The sequence below is a fragment of the Delphinus delphis genome, chromosome X, assembly GCF_949987515.2.
Source record: "Delphinus delphis chromosome X, mDelDel1.2, whole genome shotgun sequence".
Taxonomy (NCBI): Eukaryota; Metazoa; Chordata; class Mammalia; order Artiodactyla; family Delphinidae; genus Delphinus; species Delphinus delphis.
In genome coordinates, this window is record NC_082704.1 from 17,988,597 (window position 1) to 18,014,391 (window position 25,795).

Below are 25,795 nucleotides of genomic sequence, written 5' to 3' on the forward strand. Positions count from 1 at the left end.
GGGGCAATCCTGAAAGGGCAGAGTCCTTTACCTCCTGGTACAAAGCTCAGCCTGGACCCGCCCCTTGGCAGGATGTGAAGTGGGTGAAGTCGGGAGCCAAGTCTCCCTCACAGCCCCTCCCCATTATCCCACCGCATCCCCAGTCCCGAGGACCTGCAGTCAGGCCCAGTGCCCCCACTTGGTGTTCCAAAATGAGCCCTTCGTCTTCTCTCCATCCATTCAAGCGCCCTTCCCCAGCTCTCCTGGGTTTGTCCTTACTGCCCTCTCCCGCACAACTCCAGGAGGCGCCATTCGCCGTATAGAACACGAGCACCCCACACAACGTGACTGGAGCCCCCTTCTCTCTCCTGAGCCTCTTCTCCATCTGAGGAGGTACCGCCCAGCTCAGTTGCTACTTGTGTCCCTGTCCCCCAGCACACTCAAGTGCCAGGGAAATCACTCGCTGCTGTCCTCCGGCAGGGCCTCCATGTGCTGGCATCCCTCTGCACCCCCATCTCGAGCCCTGCCCCCTAGCAGCAGCTCCTTGGGCCAAGGCCTCCCTAGGCCCACTCGTGTTTCTTGCAGCCTTGAGGGGAGGCACCTCTGGAGTGTCATTTGGAATCCCCGCAGGGCTGAGGGGCACAGCGAGGCTGCCCACCACACCAGATGGGTGCCGGGCCAGCAGATGTCGGGGGTTGAGGGGTTAACTCTAGTTCCACTGGACAGTGGCCCAAAAACTCTGGATGCTGTGCTGCCTCTGATAGGTGGCCCAGAGCAGTCGCCTGCTCTCGGCTCTTCTCTAAGGGACTTTTCCAGGCTGAGCCTAGGCCCCAAGATCGGGGCTAGGGACCAGTGGGATTAGAGCCTCCAGAGGGCTTGCCCTCATTTACTGAACTCTGCCTGAGCCAATTCTTCCTTATTTTTTGCAAATGAACCACAGGATTGGGTCCCTCCCCCTACACCCACCCTCCAAATCTCCCGCCAACCCAGAGGCACTGAATCTGTTTCCCAAATACAGTATTAGGCCGGCTCCCCTGGCAGTGCGTGCAGTGGAGACAGCGCCTCCCTGCAGCCGCTGAGCCCAGGGTGGACACAGGGCACTCACTGAGGGCCCGTGGCACCTTCTATATCTGGCTGGCATCTCCCTCCAGGCAGGCCCCTGAGCTGCTGTCTGGCCCCTCCAAAAAGTGAAACCCAGCGCTCCTCTGAAATTTTGTAGGGGCTCTGAGGATGCCAGGTCGTGTCCCAGTAAAGGCCTAGAGGAGAAATGTAAAGCTCTCCATTTGCATGAGAGCAGGGGTGGGTGAGGGGTGGGGACCAAGCGGCTTTCCAAGAGCCCCAGCCAAGGAAGGTGGCTGGCCAGATGAAAGTCATAATCTGGGAAGTTGCTCCCAACTACATTCTCCCACCAGCATGCCTGTGCTTTGGCCTGGGCACCCCACCTCCGTCACCCCCCAGTATGTGCCAGACAGTAGATCTGCTCGTCTCCCGGGAAGGAGCACACTGGTATAACCTATCCCAAGGAATTCTTCTATCTTGCAGCTACTCAACAATCTTTTCAGAACAAACGCTCCTTCTGATGCCCAGCGACAGCCTGGGACTTAGAGATTTCCGTCCGTCATTTGCATCTATCTAGGGCCTCGTCATGTCAACCCAATAGAGGCAAATCTGGAGTTGTCGAACATATCAACAGAGGAATTGATTGCGGGCTGTAGAGAAAGGATTAGAGGGGACATCTCAGCTTTACAGGTGGGAGGATTCCTTTTAAACCATAACTTCTCTCCTGACTTTTGAATATGCTTCTCATTCTGAAAGTCTGATTGATAGGCAACTTTTCTAGCATGTGTCTGTGGTGGAAAGTAAAGGCCATGGCCACAGAGGCTGTGGCACTGTGGTATTTTGTTCTGGCCACAGGTTTGAATAGAATTTGTTGAGGCTCAGGGGTTAAGGGAGGGAGGAAGCAACCAGCCACCTTGTTTCCAGAGAACCTGGGGTAATTTGCAGGAGAACATAGGCTAGCAGGCACTGCTGAAAAGAGGGGACAAAGAGGAGCTGAGAAAGTGGCCAAGGTGGAAAGGCAAGTTGAGTGCAGAAGTGGGGAGGTGGCCCTACACAGGCTCTGGGCAGCCAGGAGGCCCCTCCTCTTCCAGGAGGACCCCAGTTCTGAGGCCCGAGAGGACAGAGTTGGGGTTGGAGAGTGTGGGGGGGAAACAGGGCTGGAAGGAGAGAGGCTGAGAGCTGGATGGCGCAGCCTGGGCATTCACGAGCAACTCGAGAAGGGGAATTCCTGCCAAGTCAGGGAATGAGCCATTGGCAGAGACATCATGCCTGTCGTCAGGAGTGGTGATCTCAGCCGGCTGGCCCCACCTGGCTGGGGCTCACCCAACGGGTAAGTGGAAGAGCGGGGAGCCAGGTGGGGAAGGGCTGGGCAGCAGCAAGGTCATCGGGAAGGGCAGCCCGGTTGACCTGGAGCCGTGGAGTCAGGAAGGTCATTCAGGTGGCCTATGGCTCCCTAAGGCGAGGGCAACACCAGGTTTTCATCAAGGGGGTGGGGTTTGCTTTGGCTGCAACTCCCAGATCATGGGGCTGCGGTTAGTTCCGAGTGGCTGCGGAAGGTGGGAACTTATGGGATTCCCACAGCCGTGGGTTCCAGGTCACTGGCAGGCATCAGGGCCTGTCACCGTAAGCTGGTGGGCCCGGTGCTGTCCTCTCTCCCTGCCCGTCCCAAGAGGAAGGCCTCTCCTCTGGCACTTCCATGCCTTGAGGCTTCAACCTTGGTTTAAACCACAAACATTCATAGGAGGCATCCACCATTCGTCCTCAGCAGCTTCCGGCCCTGGCAGACTTTCTCCTGATAGCTGGGTTGAGGGAAAACGAGATGAGACAGAGATGGTGCTGAAGAAGGCTAACGTTTATTGAGGGCTTACTAAGCGCCAGGCACTGCCACAGACACAGGCTATCTCATGCAAGCCTCACCACAGCCTTGGGAGGCAGATTCTTATTATCCTCAATTTAAAAATAAGGATAGTGAGGCTCCGAGAGTTTAAGCGACTTGCCCAAAGACACACAGCTGCTAAATGGTGCAGCTGGAATAGGAACCCAGGTCTGTCTGATGTTAGAGACCACTGAACTCTCAGCAAAATGGGAAAGTGTGTGTGTGTGTGTGTGTGTGTGTGTGTGTGTGTGTGTGTGAAGGTCAAGTAAAGGGGGCTTAGGGATGACTGGAACCTACCACAATTTTGAGAGGGGAGCCTCCCTGGCAAGAGAACAACAAAAAATTGTTGTGTCTCCTGATCCAGAATCCCCTGGGGAAAGTGTGCCCATTTACAAGAGAAAAAAACTGGAAATTTGCCCTCGGCACTTATTTCAGGGACTTAACTTTAGGTGGCCAAGAGGTCTCAAGGTGCCCCCGTGCCCCAGTCCAGCCCCTAGGTCTTCCCCCAGAAACCTGTAATCTGCAGCTACCTTCACCACCATCATCCACCACCACTTCTGCTCCCCAGTCCTGTGCCAGGGCCTCTCCTTTACCAAGGCTGGGGAAGCAGACAGATGCTGGTGGCTGAGCAGGTCCCTGAACCTCAGGCCCTTGGTCCACCCCCACCCCCCAGAGAGCCCTCCTCCCATGGGGCCCTTTCCGCTTTGCTGCTTTCTGCCCGAGTGGTAGATGCGGGGCTGAGGCCTGGCTGGGCCCCTCCTCCAGACCATACAGAGCCATAAGAAGTGAGAATTCCCAGCCAACTCCCTCCTAGAACCTCCTAGCTGTGGGACGGAGGAGGGTGCGGGCTGGTAGGATGCTGGGGCAGGTCAGAGTAGAGGGTAAGGGGGAGGCAGAATGGGAGACTGGGGTTCAAGTAGATGCCTCAAGCAGAGCAGCCTGGCTCTGGACAGAAAGGGGCATGAGCTTTTTCCCAGCACCCCAACTCTGGCTACCTTTGCACCTGCTGCACCAGCCCCTCTCCCCCCAATCCTTCCCCGGATTCATATCCTCCTGGCCTCCCCCACCCGGAGCCCTAAGCTCGACTTCCCTAAGAAATCCCCAAAACTCTCCAGTCGCGCCAAGTGCACGAGCATTTGGCCAGGGATTCCGCGGCATCTGGCATATCGTTCCCGAATTGTATCCTCTGGGCATCTCCTGGCCTCACCCACCCGCTCGGCCCGCCCTCACGCCAGGTCCTCCACACAGCAGGCGCTCAGTAATAATCTGGAGCGCAGGGCTGGGGCCAAAGGCGTCAAGCGAGTGGAGCGCGCAGGCCAAGGGGGCCGGACATAGCCATCCAGAGTCCCCCGGGAATGGAGCGGCTTTCTCTACGAGACATTGTGTAGGGGCTTCCCGGACGGAGCTGCGGGCCCCGGAACGCGCCAGGTGGGGGGTGGGGCGCTGGGAGCGCGAAGTGGGCTCCGCGGGAGTCCTGCTCTCGCGGTTCCCCGGGGGCGAGCGAGCCGGGAGGGGAAGGAGAGGCCGCGCGGGCCCCTGGCACGGCTCCCCCTGCCGTGCTGGCGACCGCGGCGGGCCGGGGGTGGAGGGGCGCTGTTTCCACCAAGACGCCTCGTCCCTCCCTCGCGCCCTCCCCCCCCGCCCGCCCGTGGTCCCTCCCGTCGGTCCCTCCCTCCGGCTCTTCCCTCCCTCCCGCCCTGCCTCCTTCGCGCCCGCCCCAGCCGCCGCCTGCAGGGACGTGTGTGTCTCTAGTGCAATTTCCCCTTTCGCTCGGTTGTCTGATTGCAGGTCTCCGCTGGCTCGCGCCCCCTCCCCGGGCGCCCCCGCCGCCCCCTCCCTCGGCCTGACCCTCCCCGGCGTCCACCCGGCTCCCCCCGCACTCCACCCCACTCCCCGGAGTCGTTTTATCAGGGGCGCCGCCGTCTCACCTGGTATTTGCATCTCGCCCTCCAACTTGCCATTGGCGGCGCGACGTGTGGGAGAGCCCTGCGCCTCGCCCGCCCGGACCAGCCTGCCCCGGCGCCGAGGTGAGTCACGGGCGCGGGGCCGCGGGGGCAGGCGGGCAGGGAGGAGAGGAGGGAGGGAGGGAGGGAGGGAGGGGGACGGTGGCCCCGGCGGGCGCGGGGACCGACCGGGCGCCGCGCTCAACTTCCACTTCTCCTTTCGCCGGCGCCGAGGTATCGGCGCCACTCGCCCGGCCCGGCTTCCGAGGGGAGAAAGCGGGCTGGCCGGGCTGGGGACCCGCGTCTCGGCCCTCAGAGCGGGGAGGGGACCGCGGCGATCGACCCCGGCCCCGCTACCGAGCCCCTTCGGCGGCAGGTACGTCGATGGCGCCGGTTTTCTGAGCCTTCGGGGACCTCAGAAAGTTTGCCTGAGGGCGGGATAGGGGACGCCTGGGCCCCGGAGCGTAGGGGCTTGGGGCCCAGGGAAGGGTGGGAGAGCGGCGGCGTGTTGAGTCCCGCCCTTGCCTCGCCCCACCGCGTGTGCGTTGTGGAACCCGGACCACGGATCCTGGGTTAGAAGCTGAGTCGATTTCCTGAGTCGGGGTGGGGGCCGGTTTGCCTTCTCCCCAGGCAGCCCGGGGTCCGTGACTGGGCCTATCGTGACAGCCCGCCCCAACAGCTCGGTGCCCGAGGGCAGGAGGTTGGGCCTCACTGGCGGGGCTGCTAGATTGATCTGAAGGCCTCTAGGGCTTCTGGGACCAGGCGCCTTAGGGTAACACACACACACTCTCTTTCTCTCCCTCTCTCCACACACACACACACACACGCACACGCGCGCACACACACACACACACACACACACCTATGAACCTATGACTTGGATAACTGGGTCGCCAAAATAGAGACCTCTCTCGTCAGGGGCCGGAGTTTCGGTGTGAGCCGGCCGCCAGCCTTCCCGCTCCCGTGTTCCCGCTCTCCCGGGCTCTCCCGCCTCTCTGTTCCCTCCTCTGCTGCCGGCACGGGGACTCAGCAGCCGCGCAGCGCGGGGTCCCCTGCCGACAGCGCCTTGCTTTTGGAGACTGCTGAGGCGGCGGCTTTATGGATTCCCGGTCCCTCCGTCGCACCCGAAGTCTGCCGCCCTTCCCTCACTACACGGCCTTCCTGACCAGAGTCACCTCCTGACCCCATTGGCTCCGCGCCTCGGCCAGGTTCTCCCCGGCTGCCCACCCCCCACACGCCAGCCATGGGATTTGATGGCCGTTTGATTCCTGCCCCTCATCCTTCTGCCCGAGATAGAGGCCTGTCTGGTCCTGCAGCTTCTTATGGTTAATGTTTGGCGGTTCATTGTGGCTAATCATTTTAATTAGCTCTTAAAGTGGGGAGGATCAGTTAACCTTGAACTTCTCGATTTTGGCCTGGTGGGGCCTCATATGGGAGGAGTGCTGGGGAGGTAGGAGCGGAAGTGAGGTCACCACCCCAGGGCCAGAGCCACCACTGCTTGGCCCCAACAGCTGGTGGGCACACCCATCAGGGACTCACCCACTGCGAGCTGACCCCTGGCCTGAGTGCCAGGTTGGAGGGGGGGAGGTGAAGGGATCAGATCTAACTCTCTCCTCTGGGGAGACAGGACACTTTGGCACTGAAAATGCTCAGGGTCACGTTTGCACGGCAAGAATGCAGATTCCTCCTCGCGGTTAGTTATGTAGGGTTTTACCGATTATAAGGCACTTTCTCAGCCATTAATTCAGTAGACCCACAGCAGTAACAGATAACGGGGAGCTATCTTGAGTTAAGTGGAGGAATTAACTATCCTGGAGGACTTCCTATCCTGGCCAGTGTGGGGAAGAGGCTGCCTTGCAAGTGGTTGTCTCTGGGTTCAAAGCCTGGGAGGTGTGAGTTGCAGGGGTGGGGGTCGTTGAGCAGGCTCCACGTTGCCACCCTCACCCAGCCTCTAGCTGTGAGCCGAAGGAGTGGCTTGTTTGCAACTATGTCTGGCATTCCTCCCACTGCTGCACTGTTTGCTCGGTGGTTGCTCAGGAACTGGCGCCCACCCCTGGACAAACTGGAGGCCTGAAAGCAGCCCTCCCCCTGCCTTGAGCTAAGTGGTGGGACAGCAGCTTCTGTCTCCTCTGTCCTACATGGGAATCTAAAAACGAGGGTGCTGTGGTCCGTCATTCAGGGGCCTGATTAATAGGATGTCCAAAATATCCCTAGCCTGCAAAATTCAGGGCCTCCCTGAGAGGCCCAGCCAGACGCAGGCTGAGGGGGTTGCTTTCCCAGGGAAAGCTCTGCACCGAAGTTTGGCCTTGGTCCTTGCGAGCCTCACCCCTCACCCCTCAACTTTTTCATTTTCCCTCCCATCCCTAGAGCCAGACTGTCTGGGTTTATATCCCAGCTCTGTTATTTACTAACTGTGTGATCCCAGTCAATTGTGTGCCTCAGTTTCCTCATTTGTCAAATCAGACCTACCTCATAAAGTTTTGCTAAGGGTGAAATACATCAATACACATAAGCTGCTTATCATTAGAACAGTGCACGGCACATGGTAAGCGCAAGCGAGCCTTATGGTATTGTCTTACACGGTGCCTAAAACTCAGATTCAACTCAGCGCACATTTGCTGAGAACCAGTCCCAGTACTAGGCATCAGCGAAGGGGCAGTGAGGGAAATACAGAGGTGAAGAAGGCACCGCCTGTCTTCCGGGACTGTGTGTACCTTCTGGCATGGGCCAGAGTCAGGGTGGGGAGTGTGGGAGGGGGCCAGAGAGGGTGGCTAGGTCATCTATATAAATAACCAAAATTTGAAGCCGGGCTCGAATCCCTAATTCAAAGCCAGTGTGGGGAGCCAGGTACCTCAGACTTGGAGGCTTCTCCTTGTCTGGGGACACTGGCTGGGCTCTGGTCAGGACGCCACCCCTGGACAGAGGCCTGCCCTGGGATTTGGGTGAATGAGAGGGAGGGGGAGACCCAATTCCTGTGTGGGCTGCAGGTGGCAAGCATTCAGTGGTGTGATTTGTTGGTTTGCAGGACAGGACGGCGTTACTTAGGGCCGCCCCCAGACTCCCCTCTAGCCCCTCTGCCTGCCATGCCCCCAGCACCTCCCGGAGGTCCCCCACCAAGCTTGGAAGGGCCTTGGGCAGCCTTCTCCCCTCAAGCTTGGGCCTGACCCCAACGCAGGCTTGCTTCTCTCTCCAGGATTTCTAAGCTGCAAAGAGGTTTCTGGATTCACTGCCAATTTATTCCCTTTGTGGTTCTCAGACTGAAAACTAGTTCTGCAGGGGAGAGAGGAAACTCATCCGAGGTACCCAGAATCCCATGGGCGCTTTCCTAGGGGTCAGGGGCTTTTCTCATCAACACCAACCTGCCTGCAAATCTCTGGCCGCTGAGTCTTGCATGGCCTGTAATAGCAGCCGCACCGCTAATGCCCTATAGCTCGGACCCCAGCGCTGGTTGCCAAGGAACTGCTGGTCGGGGTGCTTATGACGGTTCTGACCTCATAGGGGCCGCTGAGTTTCAATTCAAAGGATATTTATTAACACCTACTGTGTGCCCAACCTGTGCTAGGTGCTGTAGGGGAGACGAGCGAAGGGGGTGGGGTGGGAGAGATGACTAAGACACTGATACAAGCAGAGGCGAGGCCAGCGGCTGGTCAGGTGCTAATTGTGCTCCTTGGAGCAGGGGCCAGAGGCGGCCGGGGCTCTGAGGTCAGCAGCAGTTGGAGGAGGGAGGGAAGGCTTTGTGAGGGCCTCGGCTCTGAGCTAGACCTTGAAGGGGGCAGGGTGGTGCGGGGGAGATTGGGCTAGGCAGAAAAGGGAGAGAAGACGCCTTTCTCTCTCTTTCCTGGCCACAGGCTGACCTTCAAAGCCTCTATAATTGTTTGGCGAATGCATGTCACATAAAAGACCAGGTCAGCCAGTGTGGGTGGCTCGGTGCAAACCCCAGTCTGCATCCTGGGAGATGCAAAGTGGATGGCCCAGGTGGGGAGCCCAGCACCCCCAGGACGGATTGATAAAACACAAAGGTTGGCCAGGCTTTCCCGCCCCACAAGCTGAGGGGATTTCATGTTGATCTCCCGCCTCCCCCATCCCCTCCACCGCCCATGCAGAGGCCCTGGAGGGGAGAGGGGAAAAAGAGAGGCAGAGGGCACCAAAGGGACAGGAAAACTGCCCCGCCACAGGTGTTACTGCAGGCACGGGCTGGTTGAGTCCCATCTTTCCCCAGGGTCCTGGGATTGCTCTGGAAGCCCAGAGGTTCAGGTAGAGGATAGAGATTTTCATTTTCTCAGCCAGCCGAGAACTAAAATGTCCCACATGTTTCTGTCCAGACCCCCTGGGGAAGGGCGAGGACTAGCCATGTATTTGTTCTGGGACTTCTGCATCTCCCATGCCTGGATGTGGAGGGGGACTTGGTCCTTGTTGGATTTAATTGGATAAAAACACCTGGACACACACATACCGCCCCCGCCATGCATCAGTTTTCCTCTCTCACTGCCCTCTTGCCCTGCACCCTCCCCAGCACATTGCAAAACCACAGACACACCAGAGTGCCCTGACTTTTTGGCCCGGGAAATTGTGTCCTAACGTGAGTTACTTGGCAAAGAGACCCCACCCAGCCTTCTCCCAGGGTGGTGAGGAGGGTCAAGCAGAGCAGGGAGGGGTGTTTCATGCAGGAGGATCTGCGAGGGAAAGTGCCAGAACATTTCTCAGCCAGACCAACAAGAAGCAAGAGGTTAAACAGCTTGCCCAGATTGAGGAAACTTTGCCCTAGGTTCCCATCTTCTCGAGGGACCCCCTTCTTGTCCCAGTGCTGGTACTTTCCACTTCTCACTCCACCTGCCCTTCCCGAAGCTCCCTTCCTCTTCCAGTCTAACTCAGTATTCTTCTCGAGCCCGGTATTATCCGGAGGAGGAAGAGCACAGGCTCTCTGCGTTCATATCCCAGACCTATCACTTACTGGCTGTGTGACTATGGACTAGTCACATAACCACTCTGAGTCTCAGAACCCACTTCCCAGGGTTTGAGTGAGGATTAAATGAGATAATGCCTGTAAAGCACTCAGCATGGTGCCTGGCACATGGTAACCACCCAGTAAGTGTTAGCTGCTATTATTCTGTGGCTCTTACTATTATTGTTGATGTTGTTCTTATCATTTCCTCCTCCCACACCTTTGACTTTGCCAGGCTCCAGGGATCAACTGCTTCTCTGGCAGTGCTGGCAGGGCACACAATGCCCATTCATAAAACCAACAGGGAGATTTTCCACATCTTTCTGCTAACTTTTTGTTAACTCTGCTGTCACACAGAATAAGGAAGGGATGTGGAAGAAGACTGTGTGTGTGTGTGTGTGTGTGTGTGTGTGTGTGTGTGTGTGTGTGTGTTAAAATCTGAGTGGCAGGCAGTGCTGTAGTGAAGAGTAAAAATCAAGTCTTTAACATTTTTATTAACATTGCCATCTTTATCTCTTCACCACTTCATCTCAAGGTTCGTTCTCTGTAGGAATACAAGTGAGTTAGTTCCTTTGAGAGAAGACCTCATGTTCCATCCCTGGCAAGTATTTAGCAATCATCAGTTTGTTGTTATTACCCTACTGAATGTAGAATTCTGGGAGCCGACCGGCCAACCACTGCTCACTTTCTGCCTCCTTTCGCTCATGCCCAGAGGCGTTGGGTTGGAGCTGGGACACTGCCTTTGCCCAGAAGAGTTCCTGGGGGGCTGGGGGCCACTCCCATTCCAAAGGCCTCCCAGAAAGTAACTTGGAGGTTCCATCTGCTAGCAAGTGGATTTTGTTTGCTTGAGAAGCCTGTGACCACCCACAAGGGCAGGAGGCCCTGGACCACCCTTGGACCACCCCTGAGCCACTTCACTCAGTCCCTTGGTCCCCACCCGTAGGCCTTGGGGGATGTGATGGGATGGGGGATGGGAGAGTGGGCAATTAGTCTTAACCTCCCCAAATTCCTGATGACCTGATAACAAGGAGGTACTTAAGACATAGATTTAGGAGATAATCTGTCTTTTTCCCATAATGCCCCCAGAGGATAAGAGAGGCTAGTTCAGCTCTGCTGATTCTGTGAGAATCCATGCACAGAAAACACCTGTCTCATTAGGTGACCACTTTCTTGGCGCCACCCTGATCCTAAAAAAAAAACACACAGCAGGCCCAGGCCCCTGCTCTGAAGAATCTAAACCCAATTCTGGAGCTCTAGTAACACACATGCACTTAGCCTCACAGCGGGCGGGAGCTGAAGTACCAGCCAGCCTGTGGCACTTAAGGTTTGTAGATTAGGTGATGGTGGGTTCGAGGAGGGCTTGCCTAGAGGAAGATCATTCTTCTCCCTCCTTAACTTAATTGGGGAAGGTCTCCTGGAAGTGAGAGGGCAGATGGCCTTTCAAAAGAGGAAAGAGAGCGCATTGGCTGTGCTCTAGGGGCCTTCCAGGCTCAGTGGGACAATAACAACGGCAGGAGCAGGAGCAAAAGATAAAACAACAAATCAGTACGTTCCAGGGTTCAGAATTTGTCTCCACTGGTGGCATCAAGGAATGTGTTTTCTAGGAGAGCATGCGTGTTCTTGCCTCTTGTCTTCACTGCTCTCGTATATTGATACTATTGCATAGTTAAATTACGCAGTAATATTACTTCTGCTAAAATTACAGAGTAAATGCTGCTGTTGTCATTTTACCCAACCTGGGGACCTTTTTCTTTCTTTTTATTGAACAGTTTTATTGAGGCAATATTGACATACAATAAACTGCACATATTTAAAGCGTACGATTTGATAATATTTGACATATGTATATACTCGTGAAACTAGTCACCCCCAAAAGTTTCCTTGTGCCCCTTGGCAATCCCTCCTTCTCATCCTGAGCAACCACTTATCTGCTTTCTGTGACTATCAGTTAGTATTCATTTTTTAATTGAAATGTACAAATCTTCATTGACTTACGATGAGGTTACATCCTGATAAACCCGTCGGAAGTTGAAACTATCTTACGCTGAAAATACATCAATTACACCTAACCTACTGAGCACCATAGCTTAGCCTAGCCTACCGTCTTAAACATGCTCAGAACACTTATTAGCATACAGTTGGGCAAAATCATCTAACGCAAAGCTTATTTCATGATAAAGTGTTGAATATCTCATGTAATTTATTGAATAATGTACTGAAAGTGAAAAACAGAATGGTTGTCTGCGTACAGAATGGTTGTAAGTCTGTTGGTTGTTTACCCTCGTGAATGCGTGGCTGACTGGGCGATGTGGTGGCTGCCACTGCCACTGCCCAGCATCACATATCACTAGCCCGGGAAAAGATCAAAGTTCAGAATTTGAAGTACAGTTTCAACTGAATATGTATCGTTTTCGCACCGTCGTAAAGTTGAAAAATCATAAGTTGAACCATCATTAAGTTGGGGACCGTCTCTATTTGACATATAACATTGTGTAAAGTTAAGGTGTACACCATGGTAATTTGATATGTTTATATGTTGTAATGCGGTTGCCATTGTAGTGATAATTAGCACCTCTATCATGTTGCATAATTATCCTTTCTATTTAGTGATTGGAATAATTAAGTTCTAGTCTCTTAGCAAGTTTGATGGTTGTTAATACAATATTGCTGTCTACATTCCCTACACTGTGCATTAGAGTTCTAGGGCTTATTCACTACTCAGTGTAATAGTTTGCATTTTCTAGAGTTTTATATACGTGGAATCATATAGGATGTACTCTCTCCTTGTATGGCTTCTTTCATTCAGCATATTTATTTTAAGATCCATCCATGTTGTTGTCTATATCAGTATTTCACTCCCTTTTACTGCTAAGTAGAATTCTGTTGAATGGATATACCATATATTGTTGATCTATTCATCGCTTGGTGGACATCTGGTGGTTTTGATTTTTTCTACTTTTTGGCTATTACAAAAAACGCTGCAGTGAGCATCTTTGTACAAATCTTTCTATAGCTATATGTGTCTTTTTCTATTGGTCAAATACCTAGGAGTGGAATGACTGGATCATTCAGTAGTTGTAGGTTCAACTTTTTAAGAAACTATCAATCTGTTTTCCAAAGTCATTGTACCATTTTACATTCCCACCAGCTGTGTATTAGAGTTTCAGTTGCTCCACATCCTTGTCAACACTTGGTGTGGGCAGTCTTAAAATTTACCCATTCTAATGGGTGTGCAGTTGTATCTCACTGTAGTTTTAATTTGTATTGCCCTAATGACTGATGAATTGAACATCTTTTCATGTACTTATTTGTCACCAATATATCTACTTTGGTGAGGTGTCTGTTCAAAACTTTGGCCCATTTTTAAATTGACTTGTTTGTTTTCTTGTAGTTGAGTTTTGAGAAATCTTTATATATTCTAGATATAAGACCTTTATCAGATACATGCTTTACAAAGATTTTGTCTGAGTATGTGCCTTGTCTTTTCATTCTCTTCATAGTGTCTTTTTTTTGGGGGGGGGGTTAAATTTTTTATTGAAGACAAAAAATAGCCACATAAAATCCTTGCCATTTAGTGATTAGAATGAGCTAGAAGAATTTTTTTAAGTTATTATTAATGTAGACATGCCTTCAGAGTCATAGTGTCTTTTTTTTTAGAATATTACTACTACATTTATTTACTTGTTTGTTTGTTTATTTTTGGCTGTATTGGGTGTTCATTGCTGTGGGCTTTCTCTAGTTGCAGTGAGCGGGGGCTACTCTCCGTTGTGGTGCATGGGCTTCTCATTGTGGTAGCTTCTCTTGTTGCGGAGCACGGGCTCTAGGCGCACAGGCTACAGTAGTTGTGGCACATGGGCTCAGTAGCTATGGCACATGGGCTCTAGAGCACAGGCTCAGGAGTTGTGGCACACGGGCTTAGCTGCTCTGCGGCATGTGGGATCTTCCCAAACCAGGGCTCAAACCCGTGTCCCCTGCATTGGCAGATGGATTCTTAACCACTGCGCCACCAGGGAAGTCCCATAGTGTCTTTTGAAGAGCAGAAGTTTTCAAGTCTAACCAATCAGTTTTTACTTTTATGGATCATGCTTTTGGTGTTGTATCTTGGAATGCTTCACCTAGCCTCAGGCCATAGATATTTTTGTCTTATGGTTTCTTTTAGAAGTTTTGTAGTTTTAGGTTTTACATTTGGTCTTCGATCAATTTCGAGTTAATTTTTCTCTATGCTGAGTGGTACAAATCCAAATTCATTTTCTTCTTTTTACATATGGATATCCAGTTATTCCAGCACCACTTGTTGAAAAAGTTATTGTTAGTCTGTTACAGTTGTCCTTATATATAGGTTTATTTCTGGACTCTATATTCTGTTCTGTTGATTGATCTATTTGTTTATCCTTATGCTAATACCAATTGTTTTGATTACTGTAGCTTTATAATCATTCTTAAAATCAGGTAGTATTAGCCCTCCAACTTTGTTCTTTATCAAAGTTGTTCTTGCCTATTTTAAGTCGTTTGCAACTCCATGTAAATTTTAGAATCAGATTGTCAGTATCATTTTTTAATTGACATATAGTTGATTTACAATATCATATAAGTTTCAGGTGTACAACACAGTGATTCACAATTTTTAAAGGTTATACTCTATTTAGAGTTATTATAAAATGTTGGCTATATTCCCTGTGCTTTACAATATATCCTTATGGCTTATTTATAATATCTTTTTTTAATACTTGCATTTATTCTATTTACATTAACTGTTATAGCAGATATGTTTGGCTGTGCTTTTGTGATCTTATTTTATAATCATGGATGACCCTAATGTTACTGTCATTTTAGAAGATGCTTAATCTCTTCACTGATATTCTTTTTCTTTTTTAATTTATTTTTGGCCGTGTTGGGTCTTCGCTGCTGTGCATGGGCTTTCTCTAGTTGCAGCGAGCGGGGGCTTCATTGCAGTATGCAGGCTTATCATTGCAGTGGCTTCTCTTATTGTGGAGCACAGGCTCTAGGCGCGCGGGCTCAGTAGTTGTGGCCCATGGGCTTAGTTGCTCCGCGGCATGTGGGATCTTCCCGGACCAAGGGTTGAACCCCTGTTCCCTGCATTGGCAGACGGATTCTTAACCCACTGTGGCACCAGGGAAGTCCAATATATATATATATTTTTTTTAGCGGTACGTGGGCCTCTCACTGTTGTGGCCTCTCCCATTGCGGAGCACAGGCTCCAGACGCGCAGGCTCAGCAGCCATGGCTCACGGGCCCAGCCGCTCCGCGGCATGTGGGATCTTCCCGGACCGGGGCACGAACCCGTGTCCCCTGCGTCGGCAGGTGGACTCTCAACCACTGTGCCCCCAGGGAAGCCCCGATATTCTTTTTTTTTAACTCGTTCTTTTAAAAATATATTTATTTATTTATTTATTTTTGGCCATGTCAGGTCTTAGTTGCAGCATGCGGGATCTTAGTTGTGGCACGCTGGCTTCTCTGTAGCTGTGGCTCACGGGCTCCAGAGCACGTGGGCTCCATAGTTTGTGGCATACCGGCCCTCTAGTTGAGGCACGAGGGCTCAGTAGTTTCGGCACGTGGGCTTAGTTGTCCCGCGACATGGGGGATCTTAGTTCCCCGACCAGGAATCAAACCCACATCCCCTGCATTGGAAGGCGGATTCTTAACCACTGGACCACCAGGGGAGTCCCTCATTGATATTCTTCAGTAAAGAGTTTCTTAACTTTACTATGCGTTTGCAAAATAGAACTATTTATTATTTGCCCTTCGTTTATAACCCTTTTTTTCTTTGATATGCGGGCCTCTCACTGCTGTGGCCTCTCCCGTTGCAGAGCACAGGCTCTGGACGCTCAGGCTCAGCGGCCACGGCTCATGGGCCCAGCCGCTCCATGGCATGTGGGATCTTCGCAGACCGGGGCACGAACCCGTGTCCCCTGCATCGGCAGGCGGACTCTCAACCACTGCGCCACCAGAGAAGCCCTATAACCTATTTTTGGTGCAGGGTTCCATCATTATCTGCTCCATACATCATTTTCTAGATGACAGTCATATCCCTTTTCAACCTTGTCTATCTAGCCAACAAAAGACCTCTTAAAAAAAAAAAGTTATCCTCACACTGCATTCTCTTGAACCACTTTAGCTCTTATAACTGATCCAGCATCATGAAGTCTTTCCCAAGGGTCCAGTGATCAGAGCAGCACCCAATATTCACCAGGTAGAAACACTGTGGTTTTGTACAAAGAGAGAATGCTTTGATGATGACCTGATTGATCATCAACCGCCTTCTTGATGCTGTTTGGAATAAATGACTCTAGCTGGTAGGTGTTTTCCTTAGTAGAGGCCTGGAGCAAGAGAAGACTAGTAATGTTTGAGCCTGGAGACCTTTGCCCCCTAATTCTATCCCTATCCCCACCCCTAGACTGTAGCCCTCAGATCTATCAGGATTCGGGGTCTCTTTTCTAGAGATCTCACTTGGGCTGAGAATTTACACGGACTTAGTTCATGAATGCCCAGACCTGTGTTTGTTAGAGTCAGGAGAAGATTAAATAGACCTTGATCCCATGGATTTTACCACCTGATGGGGAAATAAGACATACACATGAAATAAAGAGCAATTCAAGATTGCGTGGGATTAAGAGATCTTGTGGTCAAATTTAAGGGCTATGGGAGTTTAGAAGGGGGCTCCTCCATTGGTGTGGACTCTCGTTATCAGGGCACAACCAGCTCCATGGATCTGGAGAACTTGGTTGGGACCTTGCTAGATGGGCACTATTTGATTAACCAAAACAGAGCAGCAAGGGCCTGGCAGGCCTGAGAAACTCCGTGAATGAGCCTGGAATGTTCCCTCAGGGGACCATGAGGAGACCACTGGGCTTGAAGCCCAGGCTTGAGTTGGGAAATCATGGGAAACGAGGCTGAGTAGGTAGGGTGGGGTCAGACTGTGAAAGACCTTTGGAAAGCAAGCAGATGAGTTTGGACTGTAAAGCTCTGCCGAGTACGGCTGGTGTGGCCACAGCCATAGATGTACATGTGTGCCCTGGAGTAGGGGCAGGCGCCAGCTCAGAGGCTAGGGGAGGAGCTAGGCAGAGGCAGGGCCATGACTGGAACTTACTCTTCCTCATGCCCAGTCAAGTGGGCTTTCTGCTGCACCAGGCCTGGCTAGCTTTTCAAAGACTTTCACATCCCCTCTATACAGCTTCCCAACAGAGACCACAGGCATGGGGAGTAGATGGGGAAGGCCGGCTCCTCCAGGGCTAATGGTGTCAGCAAGAAACCCTCCCTTGCTCACTGGCACCCCTATTAACCCCGGAGCCACTCCTTAGGTTAAAGCAGGGTAGCTCCGGATGGCCTTTTAAAATGAAAATGTGCTGAGGAGAGAGGTGACACATTAACCCAGTATCACCCATTAACACATTAACACTAAATGGTTTATGATTTTTCTGAGTGGTGGGAAGTTATTTCTGGGGAGGTGGGGTGGCCTGCGGAGCCCTGACTGCTACTAGGGTCAGTAAGCTTGTGAGAAGCTCTGAGTAGCATGAAATCTCTGGTGGAGGGGGGCGGGGGAAGCCCGAGGCTGTGAGAGCCATGTGACATGGCATGCCTGTGGTTACATAGCCCATTAATGGCAAAATTGCCTGAGCAGAGTTTTTCCAAACTTTCCCACCCAAGCGCCCCAAACTATTGAATTGTATCTTAGAGACCTAGAAAGACACAGCTGTATAAAATTTCTTTGAAGTATGGCATTTTATCTGTAGTGTGATGCCGCGGTCTACTGCCTGAGCATATTTTAATTGATTTCTCAGTGAACAAAATGGAAGCCCCTGGAAGATGAGCAGGTTTGGACTGTGGCTTTGATTCCTGCTCTGGGGATTGGTCAGCTTTGGCAAGCAAGCCCTGTCCCTGTGGGACCCGTCTAGGAACAGGTCAGAACGTGAACTTTCGAGGTATTAGCCCAAAGTGCTGGAAGGGAAATCCATCACCTCCTGCATGTTTATTTGCCCACTGTCCCCATTCCTGTCCCCTTCCTTAGTTCAAACTCATTTGATGGAAAAATCTAAGCTGTTGTGCTCTGAGGGGAAGTCATCGGACTTGCTCAGTGGTTGGCCCTGGCCTCATCGTAGCCTTTGGGTGGGTGACCAGATCCCAAGGTGAGATGGAGACAGCGTGGGACCCAGGAAGCTCTGAGGTCTGGGCTCTGAAGGCTGTGCCCATGGATTCCCCAGCCTTCCCTCCTCCACCACACTCAGTCTGCAGCCCCTCATTCCGCCCCACCTGTAGCGTGAGGTGTTTACAGTACTCTGCAGTTAAAAAAAAAAAACAACCAACTGTCTGTACACTCAGAGCCTTCCAGCCTACTGCTGCGCCCCCAGCCCCCTGCTCACCTCTTTGTGGCTGAGAACAGAAGAGCCGTCGAGGCTCTCCAGGCCAAAGTTAGCCTCCTCAGCAGCCCGAGCGCCTCATTTCTGTCCCGAGAGCCTGCAGATAGAGACAGTGACAATGTAGAAAGAGGGCATACCCTCCCCCAGCTTGTACAAGGTGGACGACGCGCTATGAATATTCAGCTCTCACTCCGGCAGGCAGCAAGCTCTCATCCACAGCCCCTGCCTGCGAGGGGTGTAGGGGTGCCTGCCTGGAGTGACGAAACCACAGCAGGTAGGGCCCTGGGCAGGCTGGCTGTGCCGGGCGGGGCAGGGCAGCCGACTGGGTGAGGCCCAGATTCCCCAGGCTGATAAGGCAGCCTGTAAACACCCAGCAAGGGGAGGGGGCAGAGGGCAGGCAACCACATGGCAAGAGAAGGGGGAAACCGGAGCCCAGGCCTAGCTGCAGGAAGTGGGGCTTGATGTGGAAACATCCTGTCCAGTGGGGACTAGACTGGTGGCCATCAGCAGTCATTCCCTCCACCACGGAGGCAAGCTTAGCACGCGGTGGGGCTGCCTAGGGGCCAGGCCAAGAACCTGATTCCTGACATCTCCAAAGGACATGATCAATGGGTCTCTATTATGGGTTAATTTACCACCTAGCACTGCTGGTGGGCAGGGGCGGTGGGGGGGAGTGAAATCAGGACCAGCTACCCCCCCCCCCCCATAGAGAAACTCAGCAGTGGAATCCTCTGAAAGCATCTGACTCTCATGGGAAAGTCCTGGTCGTCACTCTGCATGAGGAGCATCAGCTGGAACACCTAATCGTGTCCAGGCCCCCTGCAGCACTCCAAGAAGAGCCCCGTATCCAACATGCCAGTCTCTTCCATCCTGCAGGGCTTTATAATTAGAACTGCAGACGGTCAGAGCTGGTGGAGCCTTTTGCAAAGGATCACCAGACTCATCCACTTCACTTAACAGATGGGGCCGCTGGGTCTCAGAGATGGGCAGGGACTTGGCCACGCTCATGGAGACCTAAGTTGAAGCCCCAGCTCTAGAGCATTTTCTACTCCTACCCTGTTGCTCTAGATCCAGCCGCCAACCCTCATGCATAGGGCTGCCTTGCACACTCGCTGAACCTCAGCAGTTATGCTTGTTCAGGGTTATGGGGAGGCTGATGGGAGGAGGGAGCTTCAGAATCAGAACTCCGAAGACCTGGAGTCTGGCCTGAGCTGTTCTATGAACTTGCGTGTGGCCTTGAGTGAGCCCTCTCTGGGCCACTTTTTTTTTTTAAATAACAGCTTTATTAGATATAATTATAATTCAATACCATACAATTCACCCAATTAAAGTATATAATTCAATGCCTTTTTGTATACTCACAGAGTTGTATGTCCTTCACCACAACCCATTTTAGAATATTTTTATTGCCCCATAAAGAAACTCTATACCCATTAGCAGTCACTCCCCATTTTCCCCCAACCTCCGAGCCTCAATTTTGAAGAGACACTGGCTATAGGAGTGTTTTAAGGGGAAAAAAACCCAGCAATGTTGTTTAGGCAGATGGGCTAACCCAGCTTACCGGGAACTTAGATACAAGTAGACCCTACCACAGAGAAGAATGGGGTGGGCCCAGCGATAGGCCCCTGGCCACAGACCTGGCACCTATGAGGTGTTCAGGGCTGACTTTCCATAAATATTTGAAAAAACATGTGAACCAACACCCTGAGATAAGAACCCAGACTTAAATTATGTGTAAGGTGAGAGCAAGTGTATATTTATGGGGCAGGGACCATGCCTAAGCCACTCCAGGTCTGAAGCCAGCAACACTCTGGAAGCAGTAGTCTCCTGAGGTACAGGAATAGAGTCAGCCTCCTTCATCAACAGAGCCGGAAGCCTTGTACTCCACAATACCTCTCCTCCACAGCTGGCCACAGGGGCTCAACTCGTCACCATTTTGCCCAGAAAGTTACGTTTCACCTATCAGATGGAGCTTTGAGGCATCTGGGACACAGGCCTGGGAAGCTTTTGTTGAAGGACATCGTAGGGGCTCCGAGCCTTCAACGTTGGGTGTTGTGAGCAAGCTCGGAGCTAGGAATCTGAGCAGGTGGTCGCCAGCATGGAGCAGTGGGAAAAAGCACAGACTCTGAGGTCACACAGGCCTGGGTTTGAGTTCTGCCTCCATTCTTGACAGGCAGTGTGACCTTGGTCCTGTTACCTCATCTTTTCTAAGCCTCACTTCTCCTGCTTGTAAAATGGAACTATTAAAACAGGATTATTACCAAAAGAGATGTAACTGGAAACAAAGTTCAAAGAGCGTACTAGTTGGAAATAAACCTGGGTTCAAACCCGGGCTCTGCCACTGACTAGCTACTTTGCGATGCTGTAAGAATGAAAGGAGATAGCCCTACGGCAAGTGACTGGCGCGACACCAGCCCCGCGGCTTGTACCCAATAAATGTAAATCCGTGCCGTCTTCCCTATGCTCCACCCTGTCGCCCTGTTCGGTCCCCTTCCCCAGAAGCAGAGGAAACAGGCTGGCGTGATATCAGAGGGCACAAAAGAAAATCTTGCCCACTTTAAATGAGTACCCACGCCACTCTGCCCCTCCTGCAACATGCCCACGGCTGAGGCCACAGTGGCTACACCCGCCATCCCGGGTCCAACACTAGCTCAGATCAGTGCCAACCCCGCAAGCGCTTGCCCTGAGCTGGCACCGGTCTCAAGTGCTTCCACCCGCTCCGCCCAGTCAGGTGTGCTTTCCAAACACATGCCACCAGCTTTGAGTTGGGCTTGTAACCAAACCCTGTCCCTGGGTTTGCACTGCAGATGTAGGGAGGGGCCGGCAGGAGCCCGGGTGCACATCCAGATGTTGTCTCTGAGGCTTCCTTGGCATCCTCCATATCAGCTGTGAAGCAGTATTTACTCCAACTTGCGGGGTGGAGCGGGCACGCCCCTCAGGGGCGATGGGGCTCTATCGCAGGGGCGCTGGGTCTTTTTGGCTCTGGAGGCATGGAGGGAGGGGAGAGGGGGCGAAGCCAGACTGTTCTATTGACAGGAGGCCTGGCTGGTCAGGGCTCTTAGCCAAAAGCACAAGAAGATGACCTCTCAGAGCCGGGAGACCATCTTCCCATCCCTTTTCGTTGGCCCATTCAGACCATCATTTCTAGGGGTCCCCTTACCCTTAGCTTCGCTCACTGCTACTTGAACCTCATGGAACACTATTACCACAGGGGGCCAAGGTGGTTGTGTCTATCCACTATTAGGACCCCATCCCAGGCACCAAGGCTTCTAGAACCATCATCATGTACTTCTAACTTGTCTTCAGGGGGACTGACAACTGGGCAGAGGTGCAGGGCCTCAGGCTACTACTGCTCCTCTGACCTATTGCCTTGGGAAGGCCTGGCAGAGCTTCCGGTCACCTGCCCGGATCCCTCACGGGCTCACAGCCCCACTGCTAGGAGCCCCACCTTGCAAAGGCAACTGGGAGGTATTTACAAGTAGAAGTCACCACACCAAATCAGCAGCGGCTGTGGAACGTGATAGCTTCCTGTTCCATCACCCAGAAAATGCCACTACCCTTGACCCGCATGTAATAGAATACTTTGCTCTCCATTGTTGCCTCTGTCCATCGGCGCTAGGGACAAAATCATGCAAAGTTTTGACGTGCCATTGATTTCAGTGTCACCTGCTGCTCCGAATTAACCACCATGGTTGGCCTGGTTTCCCCAGGCTCTCTCGCTTCAACCCGTCTCTCCATCTGAAGCCACCCAGGGCTGGTCCTCAGCCCAGGCAGAACTGACCTCAGCATTTACAGCCCACCCTTTCACCCAGCAGGCTCACTGTGCTCTCCAAGGTGATCGCTAGGTGAGGTGATGAGCTCATGTGTACTCATCTGCTAACAGGAGAGGGTTTGTGGAGACAGTCCCATCTCCCTCCCAGGTCCCGGCTCCCCCAGCCCAAGCAGGCTGGCAGAGGAGCTGCTGGGGCGTCCCCTTGTGTAGACAGCTGTCTCCTCAGCCTTCCTGTGAGGGATCCTCCCCACTCACCCACAGGGCCCCTCCCCTCGCTGCACTCTCTGACCTGTGTGGGGCAGGGGCGGGGCTGGGAGGGCCCGCAGGCCCTGAAGGGGAAACTGCTGAAACCCCTGGGACAGGAAGTGGCAGAGAGGGGCTGTTTCCTCTGGCAGAGCAGGGGTGCGGGGAGGGCTGGCCCTATCTCCTGCTCCACTGCCTGTCTGCTGTGGGCCCTGCGAGGCCGAGGAGAGCCGAGAGCCCTTCTTTCCCTGCCTCCACCCCACCCCGCAAAATGGAGGCTCCTGGACCACCGGGTGAGGGGGGGCGGTGCTTCCTCAGAGGAGGCCATGTTCATTTTGCCGGAAGAGGAGTTCGGAGAGAAGGGCAGACAGGTCAGCAGAAGGGAAGGGTCGGGCGGGGCAAGTGAGTATAAGTGAGGGGGCCCACAATGGTAGGGAAAGCCACAGCTGGGCAGGGGAACCTTCTGTAAGGTCTTGTTCTGAGAGAAAATGATCAGAATGGTGCCTGCTCAAAACTGTGAGTTGCAAGTGCAGCAGATTGCTGAGTCTCTAAATTGTAGGGCTAGAAAGGGCCTGAGGCCATCCAGTCCAACCCCCCTCGCTGTGCAGCTGAGGAAACTGAGGCCAACAAAGCAAAAGTGACTTGCTCAAGGTCACACCGTGGGCAGAGCCAGGGCTAGAACTTTCTGATGAAAATTGGCAGTTTGTACTTGATGTTCCATGCCTCCCTCCAGGCACCTGTGAGTCTCCGTGACATTCTTCTACGAAAGGAGCTTGAATGTATTCACTCTGAAGGGGAGTGAAGCCTTTGGTCCAGGAGTCAGCAAACTTTTCCTGCAAAGGACCACATAGTAAGTAGTTTAGCCTTTGCGGCCCATGTGAACTCTTGTCACAGCAACTCAACTTACGATGCAGAACCACCACAGACAATACGTAAACGAATGCATGTAGCTGCATTCCAATAAAACTTTCTTTGTGGACACTGAAATTTGGACTTCATATAATTCTTCTGTGGCAGGAAATATTGTTCTTTTGATTTTTTTCCCCAATCCTTAAAAAAATACAAAAACCGTCCTTAGCTCACTGGCCACACAAGAAGACGGTAGGCTGGATTTGGCACATGGGCCATAGTTTGCAGACCCCCTGCTTTAATGTAAGTCAAGCTAAGGTGTTAAGAAGAGGAGAAGGAGGAGGAGATATATCAGGTGAGGAAGAAGCAGGTAAAGCTTTGTAAAGGAGGTGACATTTGCTTCAGATCTTGAACACCGTGTGGGAATTGGCGCTGCAGAAATTGGGGAAGGGCATATCAGGCCTAGGGGACAGTGTGAACAAAGACGCAGAGGTGGGGAAGTCATTGCGAATGTTAAATGTGTTCTGCACATGTGTGGCCTCATTGTTATTTGCCGGCCCTGGGTCTTTGGCTGCTGTCTGTTATCACCAAAGGAAAGGGTTGGCTTTTTTGAGGATGCCGGAGAGACAATGAGGAGGGGAGAAAGAAAGGTCACCTGGGAGTCACGGCAACTAGCTGTGTGACCTTGAGCAAGTCACTTCTCTTTCCTCGAGAACGCGGTGTCTGCAGTTGGATGACAGGAAGGATGGATGCCATGATCTTTCAGGTCCCTTTTAACTTTGACATCCTGAGACTGAGTCAAGGAGAGGCTTTCAGCCATGTGGGGGAGGGGGAGGGAGGAGCCCCCGCGAGCCCCCGGTTACATCGGGGCTGAAGGTGCCCTCCCTGTCTGCCCAGCCCAGCCTGTAGGCTCTTTCCACCTCATGCTTTCTCGAGCCCGCCTCTCTGTGCAGGGGACGCTGGACTGCCCCTTGCTTTTCCTTGCCTGGAAAGTAGCCAGTAGGGGAAGGGGGCGTTTGGAAGGGGCACCAAGAGCCAAGCAGGTCTCAAACCCCGCGCCACCCCTCCCACCTGGGGGAGCCCCAGATCCCAGCAGGGAGCCTCTGCATTCGTTTCTAGGACACATGCTGGCAGGGGCCTAGACAAAGAACACTGTCCCTTCAATAAAAGTTATCTGACTTAATATCCTTTTGGTGCCCAGCCACAGATTGCCCCAGCTTCTAAAAAACCCACTAATAAATTTAATTAGCCTCTGGTCAGTGTGTCTGTCCCCCGCCCATCCCCCCCACCCCCCGTGGAAGCAGGCAGGCCTTACTGGGGGCAGGGGTGGGGGTGGAGTGTGTGCCATTCGAAGCATTTTCATTCAGCACATGCAGCTTTCTGCTACAGTGTCCAGAATGCCAGCCTCGCCAGGCCAGGCCTGCTCCTCTGGCCACTGAAGGCCTGTCGAGGCCCCACCCGCCAGGGTGTGTGTGTGCGTGTGTGTGTGCGTGTTCGTGTGTGTGTGTGTGTGTGTGTGTGTGTGTGTGTGTGTGTGTTTAGCAAAATGACTGTCTGGGCCCTCTTTTTTCCACCATTAATCCTGGATTTTTCAAGATAATCCCAACTTCAAAATGTCCAAACTGAGCTCATGTTCTTGCCATATTTCCTGCCCCAGTCACTCTATCTTTTACAATTCTCACAGCAAGAACAGGTTGCAATCTTGAGGTCTCTGCAATTACTGCATGGCCCTGTACTCTGTCATTTTATTCCTTCAGGGTGGCCCTGGGATTCACCTCCTTGGCTCCAGGTGCCCCACCTGGTCCCCTTCCATCTCCTCCACTCATGCACTCAGAACAAACTGATCTTCCTTGGGAACTGCTTGCTTTATGCCCCTCCCTTGCTCAAGAATCAACAGTAACTCCCAGTTGCCTTCCAGATCAAGTTCAAATTCCACCACCTGGTGAATCGAGGCCTATGCACTTATCCCCCTGATTTCCCTGCCCCCCCAGCCAGTCCCACCTCCTCCCCATAGTCAAACTGGTTTCCGCTCTCCACCATGTTTGATGATTGTTGGTTATGTCCCCCCCTCAGCCTCCATTTCATCCTACCACTCCATTTCCCTTTCTTCCTGTCCATCTAGGTAAAGATATCCTGAATGCTTAATGCATGACCTCAGCCAAAGAGACACGGATCTGACCAGGAAATCTAAAAACACACTTAGGGGGTAACACAGGGCTCTCACCTACATTGACCTGCTGGCCTTCCACAACAATCCCGTGAGCTAGGGAGGATGGCCTCGTTTCCCGGAGGAAGAGGGTGACCTGCCTAAGCCCCAAGGCAAAGCTGGGTCCTCTCGCTGGGAAGCCCGTGCCCTTACAGTCTGCAGGGACTTCTGGGGTCTTCTAGGCTGTGGCTGGCAGCGCACCCCGCTGGGGTTCAGTAGCTGGCCTGGATTTGGCTTTGCCCGCTTTCCCGCAGCATGTTCTCCCCATCACTGACTTGTTCTTCGCTTCCCAGGAGCGCTTGGTGCCCCTCTGCCTCCTGCTGGTCCCTGGAGCTCCGGAGATGAGGGTGTGGTGGCTGCAGGCACCTCCAGGGAGCGCTCTTTTGGCTTTCTCAGGCCAGGCCCCTGGGAGTCAGGACAGCTGGGGAAATAGGTTCCCTTTGTCATAGCCCTCCCCCCATCCCACTGGGGCTTCTTCAGTGCTCTTGCCACATAACCACAACCCAGAGGGCTAGGGCTGGTTGGAGGTGGTGAGGACAGGGGACTGGGAG

General features: G+C 52.8%; 1 protein-coding gene across 1 annotated transcript in view; it reads left to right on the plus strand.

The window, feature by feature from the left end:
- Nucleotides 1-4,918: 4,918 nt before the first annotated feature.
- Nucleotides 4,919-25,795, plus strand: part of ELF4 (E74 like ETS transcription factor 4) — a 36,688-nt gene continuing 15,811 nt past the window's right edge. Inside the window, exons 1-2 of the mRNA XM_060001974.1 lie at nucleotides 4,919-4,941; nucleotides 5,092-5,233. The gene's annotated coding sequence lies outside the window, so the exon portion shown is untranslated. The remainder of the gene's footprint in view (nucleotides 4,942-5,091; nucleotides 5,234-25,795) is intronic.